The sequence below is a fragment of the Neomonachus schauinslandi genome, chromosome 16 (genome assembly GCF_002201575.2).
Source record: "Neomonachus schauinslandi chromosome 16, ASM220157v2, whole genome shotgun sequence".
NCBI classification, from domain to species: domain Eukaryota; kingdom Metazoa; phylum Chordata; class Mammalia; order Carnivora; family Phocidae; genus Neomonachus; species Neomonachus schauinslandi.
In genome coordinates this window covers 57,432,939-57,439,833 of record NC_058418.1, presented here as the reverse complement: position 1 = coordinate 57,439,833, position 6,895 = coordinate 57,432,939, and positions in this window count along the sequence as shown.

Below are 6,895 nucleotides of genomic sequence, written 5' to 3'. Positions count from 1 at the left end.
GCCTCTTTCAAGCATTTTAATTTGCAACCCCTGGTGTAATTAAATATAACACTGGGTTTCAAAAGCAAATACCTCATATTTCACATAAGAATAAACTCCAGGGGTGCCTGGGTGGCTCAGTCTGTTAAGCATCCCACTCTTGATTTCAGCTCAGGTCATGGTTTCAGGGTCATGAGGTCAAGCCCTGCACTGGGCTCTGTGCTGAGCATGTAGCCTGCTTAAGATTCTCCCTCTCCCTCTGCCCCTCCCCTCCTGCTTGTGTGTGCACACTCATGCACTCTCTCTAAAATAAATAAATAATAAACCCCAAATGGGTCAGGGATCTAAAAATGAAAAAAATGAAACCATATACATAATATAAGAAAACCTGTAAACCTATAAATTTCTTTATAATCTGGTTGTAGGGAGTGGTTTTTCTAACCACAACTAAAAATCCAGATGTAATAAGTGATCATAAAAATAAACTCTTTCGGGGCGCCTGGGTGGCTCAGTCGTTAAGCGTCTGCCTTCGGCTCAGGTCATGATTCCAGGTCCTGGGATCGAGCCCCGCATCGGGCTCCCTGCTCCACGGGAGGCCTGCTTCTCCCTCTCCCACTCCCCCTGCCTGTGTTCCCTCTCTCGCTGTGTCTCTCTCTGTCAAATAAATAAATAAAATCTTAAAAAAAAAAAAAAAAACTCTTTCAAGATAAAAACACCATAAATGAAGTCAAAGGCAACTGACAAGCTGGGACAGAATATTTTCAACATAAATCACAGATAAAGGGCTATTAACTCTAATATATAAAGAACTCTCAAAAATTGATGGAGGGGTGACTGGGTGGCTCAGTGTGTTAAGCATCCAACTCTTGGTTTCCGTGCATGGGTTGTGGGATAGAGCCCCATGTTAGGCTCCTTGCTCAGCTTGAAAGAGTCTCTCCCTCTGCCCCTCTCTCCGCTCATGCCCCCCCTCCATCTCTCTAAAAATAAACAAATCTATCTTTAAATAAAATAAACAAATAAAAATTGACGGAAATAAGGACGCAAAACCTGATAGAAAAATGGGCAAAAAACATGAACAGGCAACTCATTAAAAAAAAAAAAAAAGATACAAAAATGGCATCCACATTTGGTTCTCCAACCCTACTGAAAACTCTGAATCCCCTGTTGTAATTTAATAAACCTGTTTCTGCTCAAACCAGACATAGCAGACTCTGCTGTTTGCAGTTTATTTCATAAGCACAGGCTGTTTCCAGATATCAATCCACCTCAAAGCACAAAGACTTCCCAGCCTACAGTGTCTCCAAAAATTACTTATACAGACTGTGGAGACAGCTGCATGAAAGAGGAGTTCGTGGATATATTTTCAAGCAATCACAGTTTTATCACAACAGGAGCACTGCCTTCCGGGGTGAGCACCTTGCAGGAGGGAGTGTTACTGGGTTGGGTGAGCGCTGGTGTGTTTGCTTAAAAAGAATCCTCCCATCTTTTAGAGTTACACCTTGTCACCCAGACATATGTTATCTGCCTTTGGAATGTATTTTTCACCCAGATTTGAGTCTGGGTGTGTCCTGTGTCTTGAGCCGTCACACCAAGGGGCGCAGCCTTGACTGGGATGGCACTGGGAAGCAGTCCAGTTCCTCCACGTTAGCCCTGCTTGTGCTTCTCAGAAACACCCAGGGGATCTAGAGGAGGTAGATCAGGTTTCAGCCTGGTGCAAGGTACAGGGTAAGCAGAATGCCTTCCGAAACTCAGTCGCAAAGCACAGAAACAACCTGAATGCCCAGCAAGAGGGGATTAGTAGAAAATATCGTGGCATATCCAAACAGGATTCTAGGCTGCCCTTGAAAACCAGGAGTTACAAGAGAGTCTGTGACATGGGAAGACATCTGTGATATGTTGTTAAATGGAAAAAAGAGATCGCAAAATGTGGAGAAGAGCCCTATTTTTGTGGAGGATACCACTTCTGTAAAAATAGGTGTGCATATAAATATGTGTGAATACAACAGTGTCTAGGAGGATGTGTTTTAAAATGTTAATGTTGTTAAGACTGAGAAGCGAGATTATGTGTGACTTTTACATCGTCTTTTAGTGAGATACAATCTCTGTACAAGGAGTATGTATTACCCCATAATCAGGTAAAACAACACTAATATATATGTATATTACTACGTATATATGTATAAAACCCCTAATTTATTTGCTTTAAAATAATCCATTAGAAAAATGTGCGTCTGCCAGGGTGGGGGCAATAGATTAGCCATTACCGTGGAAGCTGGGTGACAGGGACACAGGGAATCACCATACCAGTCAAATGACTTTTGGGTATGCTTGAGAATTTCCATAGTAGAAAGATAAGCAAAACACACAAAACCAAAAGCAGCAGTGAGGGGCGCCTGGGTGGCTCAGTCGTTCGTTAAGCGTTTGCCTTCGGCTCAGATCATGATCCCAGGGTCCTGGGATCGAACCCCGCATCGGGCTCCCTGCTCTGCAGGAAGCCTGCTTCTCCCTCTCCCACTCCCCCTGCTTGTGTTCCCTCTCTGGCTGTGTCTCTCTCTGTCAAATAAATAAATAAAATCTTAAAAAAAAGACAAAACCCAAAAGCAGCAGTGAATTAATTGTTGGCTTTCAGAGATATAACTATGGTGTGAGAAAGGCAAAAATGTGAAAAATGAACAAACATACAGAAGAAATAAGGCTCAGGACTTAACGAGAACCCATGAGCCACTGAGGGTGTGACCTCTTTAAGCCTCAGCTTCCCCGGCTATATAACAGGGAGGATCCTTGTCCACTGGCAGGCCTGTGATATGGACGTAAGTGATTATTTTCGTGGTTGCTCTTGGTCCAGAGAAGGAGGCCAGATGCCTGAAAGCAAAACCCCCACTGCCCAACGCAGTTTTCAAATGTCGGTGTGCACTGGGGTCACCCGAGAGCTAGCATAAAGCAGAGTCCAAGACCCCAGCCCCTGGGAGTCTGACTCTACCCTGGGGTCAGGCTTAGGAAATGTCCATCTTAAATAAAAGCCCAGACAATTCTCTGCTGTGGAAATGCCGCACATAGCCAAAGGCCAAAGACACCCAGGAAAGCAGGTCTGCCCTGAAGGAAAACGTGCAGCACTGCAGAAACAGCGCCGGGCACAATGGGGACATTTGTCCATTTATGACTCCAGGTGGACTCAGTCAGCAAAGTCCAGGCTGGGAAAAACTGGCATGCAACAAATATGACCGGAGTCTCTGGTTTGCAGAAATAATGCATAAATGACATGTCACCTTTGTACTTTCCTCCGGGAGGGACAGAGTCTGGGCAACTGACTTATGTCAGGACGTGGTTCCAACACGCACAAGCTGCACAGCCCTGGGCCCACGGTGACCGGTCCACATCTGTAAAACGGAACAATAGCAGCAGCTCTCAGAACCAGGCACACAGAGTTGTGGCGATCACATGAGGTGATCAGGAGCTGAGGCACCAAGCAAGGATGCCGTCGGTAAGAGTAGGGACCCACTTCTTAAGGCCTGCACATAAGGGGTTTTGGGTCTCTTTGTTTTCTGTCTCAGAAAGACAGAGCCTTGGACAAAGGAAAAACGAAACTCAGTAGGTATCTCCAACTGGACACCATGCACACCCCTCAATGAACCCTCAGGGAAAGGTAAATGGGGGATCCCGGCACAGAGCCTGTGTGTGCACCTGCGCCCTGCCTGCTCGAGGAGCTCTTGTCTTAACCGGACTCTCAACCTTAGCCCTCTGTTTTCATTTTCCTATCCCAACGTGGCCTCTAGGCTCCTCCTCTAGGGCTGGGTTGTAAATGAGAAGGGAGAAGTGGGGCGACAGGGCGGGGGTGGGGTGCCCTTTTACCTGCAACCCCTTTGACTGTGTGGAGGAAGGCCCCACCATCTGACTTAACACTGCGCCCCACCTCCCCAGCCTCCTCCCATGGATCCTCAGGCCCTCCACTTTGTAGGAGGTGGAGAAATGTTCAAATCCCACTTGAAGCCAGGGATCACCTTTTGCAGAGAGAGGGGACAGAACCAGCTCCAAACAGCCCGGAGCTGGAGGCTGTTTTAGGGAAGGAGCCCTAGGTGGGAGGGAGAACAGCGGCTGGCTAAGAGAACCACAGCCCCATGGCCAGGCCTGAGGGACAACATTGGGAGGGACTGGCAGGTCGTCGTCCACTCTCCCCTCCAGGAGGCTCCTAGCTGCTTCCTGGGAAAGGGAACAGTATGCGAAGAGAAAGCTCCCGCAGATGGGTGGCCATCTGCTTTGGAGACAGGAGTCTAGGCCGTCTGTTCCTTAAAGTGGACGAGCTGGGTCTCATTCCTCTTGGAGGCCCCCAAGTCCTTAGTGGGGTCTGGTCCTGCAGGGTAGCGATTCACTATCCGCGGAGCTGAATTAAATTGCGCTGGAGTGAGGGGAAATCACGCTGTAAGAGTGTCCAGGGGCAGCCATGACAAATGACCGCAGACTGGGGGCTTCACATGACAGAAATGTTCTTCTGCAGTCAGACGTCCAAAGGCAAGAGGTCGCAGGGCTGTGCTCCCTCCACAGGCTCTAGGGGAGGGTCTTTTCTACCTCTTCTAGCTCCTGGTGGCTCCAGGCATGCCCTGGCTCCAAACCTCTGCCTGTTTTCAATGGCGTCCCCCATCCCTGAGTCTCTGCTTGTTCTTTCCTATTACAAAGGACACTCTCATTTTGATTCTTACCTAAAGTATATCTGCAAAGACCCTATTTCCAAAAAAAATCACATCCTGAGGTTCTGGGTGGACATGACCTTTTGGGGGACACCACCATTCAGGCCATTACACACATTCCATAGCACATCGCACAGCAAAAAGTGGCAAGAAGGCAGTCAAGAGCTGGGAGGCCTTGATCCTGGTACTTGTGGCTCAGCTGTCCCAGCTGTCTGGGCCCTCTGTTCGCACCTCTGACCTCCACTGCCAGCTGGGAGTGGGGTCCTGGCTTCCTTTTACACATGGAGGCTTGAGTGAGTGGCCAAGGTCACAGAGCTGGCTGTACCTGGGACCGGAACACAGGTCAGCTTGACACCATCACTTGGGGGCTTCACAGCCTGGCTGGGCTGGATTGGAGGGACCCTCAGTGCTGGAGGGCCCTGAGATCTTTCCGCTCCGAGGAACCTAATTAACCAAGAGAAGGCAAAGGTGTTGACTCGCCTTGATTTTCACATTGCTTTACTTCCACATATCATAAATTTTGGAATGTGGCTACTTTCCTGGAATCACTTGGAAAGGTGAGGTCAAAGAGAACAAGGATTAATTTAATTATTTATAGAAATTAGTCTGTAATGGGGAAATGAGATAGGGAGACCCAACGGAGCCAGACTTTCCCCTGCTGCCTATGCAGATTTTACACTCCTTAGGATTGTCACCCAGATGCTGGGATGTCTGGGAGTGTCACCCGGTTGCTGGGATGTCTGGGAGTTTCACCCAGTTGCTGGGATGTCTGGGACTGTCGACCAGATGCTGGCATGTCTGGGACTGTCACCCAGTTGCCAGGATGTCTGGGACTGTCACCTGGTTGTCGGATGTCTGGGACTGTCACCTGGATGCCAGGATGTCTGGGAGTGTCACTGGTTGCTGGGATGTCTGGGACTGTCACCTGGATGCTTTCTCCTCCTGTCACTGGCCAAGAGCCCCAGAGTGGCTCTGGGAAATTTTGCCCAAGGAGTGGAGAGGGGTCAGGGAGTGGGAAGCAGATTTTCTTTTTCTCCCTCGTGTGGCTCTACAAAATCTGTCCAACCTTGAAGTCCTAGAGCTGGAGAAGGTCTTGTTAGAAAGTTTACAGCACCTTGGACCTGTCCTGAAGAAATCCGCGCATGGGTCCAGTCCTTCCTCTCGGGCACTGCTGAGAACCAGGCTGTGAGCTCCGCAAGGCAGGGAGGGCAGGGCAGCGCGCACCCCTGGCCCCAGGCCTCAGGACCTGGCACACACAGCTGCTGAACCAATGAACCCGCACATGAGTCACAAGACACCCGCAGCCGAGACCTAGCGGCAGGGCGGGGAGAATGGGTGACTGCTCCGGAGGGGAGCGGTTTCCACACCCAAGGCCTGCAACTGTAGGGTGTCCAGGGGATGGGGCGCGCCGGCCTCGGCTCAGCCTGCAGCCCGGCGCCACGCACAGGCCCGGGCAGGCGGGCGCATCTGCGCTCTCTCCACTCCCCGCTCGCGGACAGGAGCCTGGCTTAACAATGGCTCCATCCGGGCGAGGGTTCCGGAGAACGGGGTTCCCTGCTCACCCCAAGGCAGGCGGGTCGGCTCGCACGGGCGGGCGCCGGCCCTCTGTAAGCTCACGACCTTCTCGCGAGCCCCCCGGGGCGGTAAGAATTACCCTCAGGTTCCGCGGAGGCGCCCAGGGCTCAGAGAGGCCAAGCGACTCGGCCAAGGTCACACAGCTTCGCTGACGGAGCACCGGGTCGCGCGGCTCGGGGCTCCGGAGCCCCGCTCCAGCAGCTTTCCGGAGACACTCGCCGCCTCCCTGCGGTGACGCCCGGGAGTCACACGGGAAGGCCGGACGCCCGACTTTCACCTCAAACAATGCTCGGCGCAAATCTGCGGGAACAAAAGCGAGCAGGAATCCGCCCCGGGTTTTCCGCCGCTCCGGGCCCGCGGGCCGCCGAGGGGCGGGACGGGGCGGCTCCGACGTGATCGACAGCCCTGGGGAGGCGTGGCCGCGGCGGGGGCGAATCGGATTGGGGACTCGGAACAATCACGGGCCGAGAAGGGGCAGCCCGAGCCAATCAGCGAGGGGGGCGGGCCTGACCGGCACGGCTGTCGCGAGAGGCGGCCACCCCGCCCACTTGCGCCTCGTCCCGGCGCCCGTCAGCAGCGAACGCGGCGGCGCTCGGCCCGGATCCGTCCGCGGCGCGGGGAGAGGCCGGAGCGCGAGCCCGCGCGAGTGCCGGAATAGA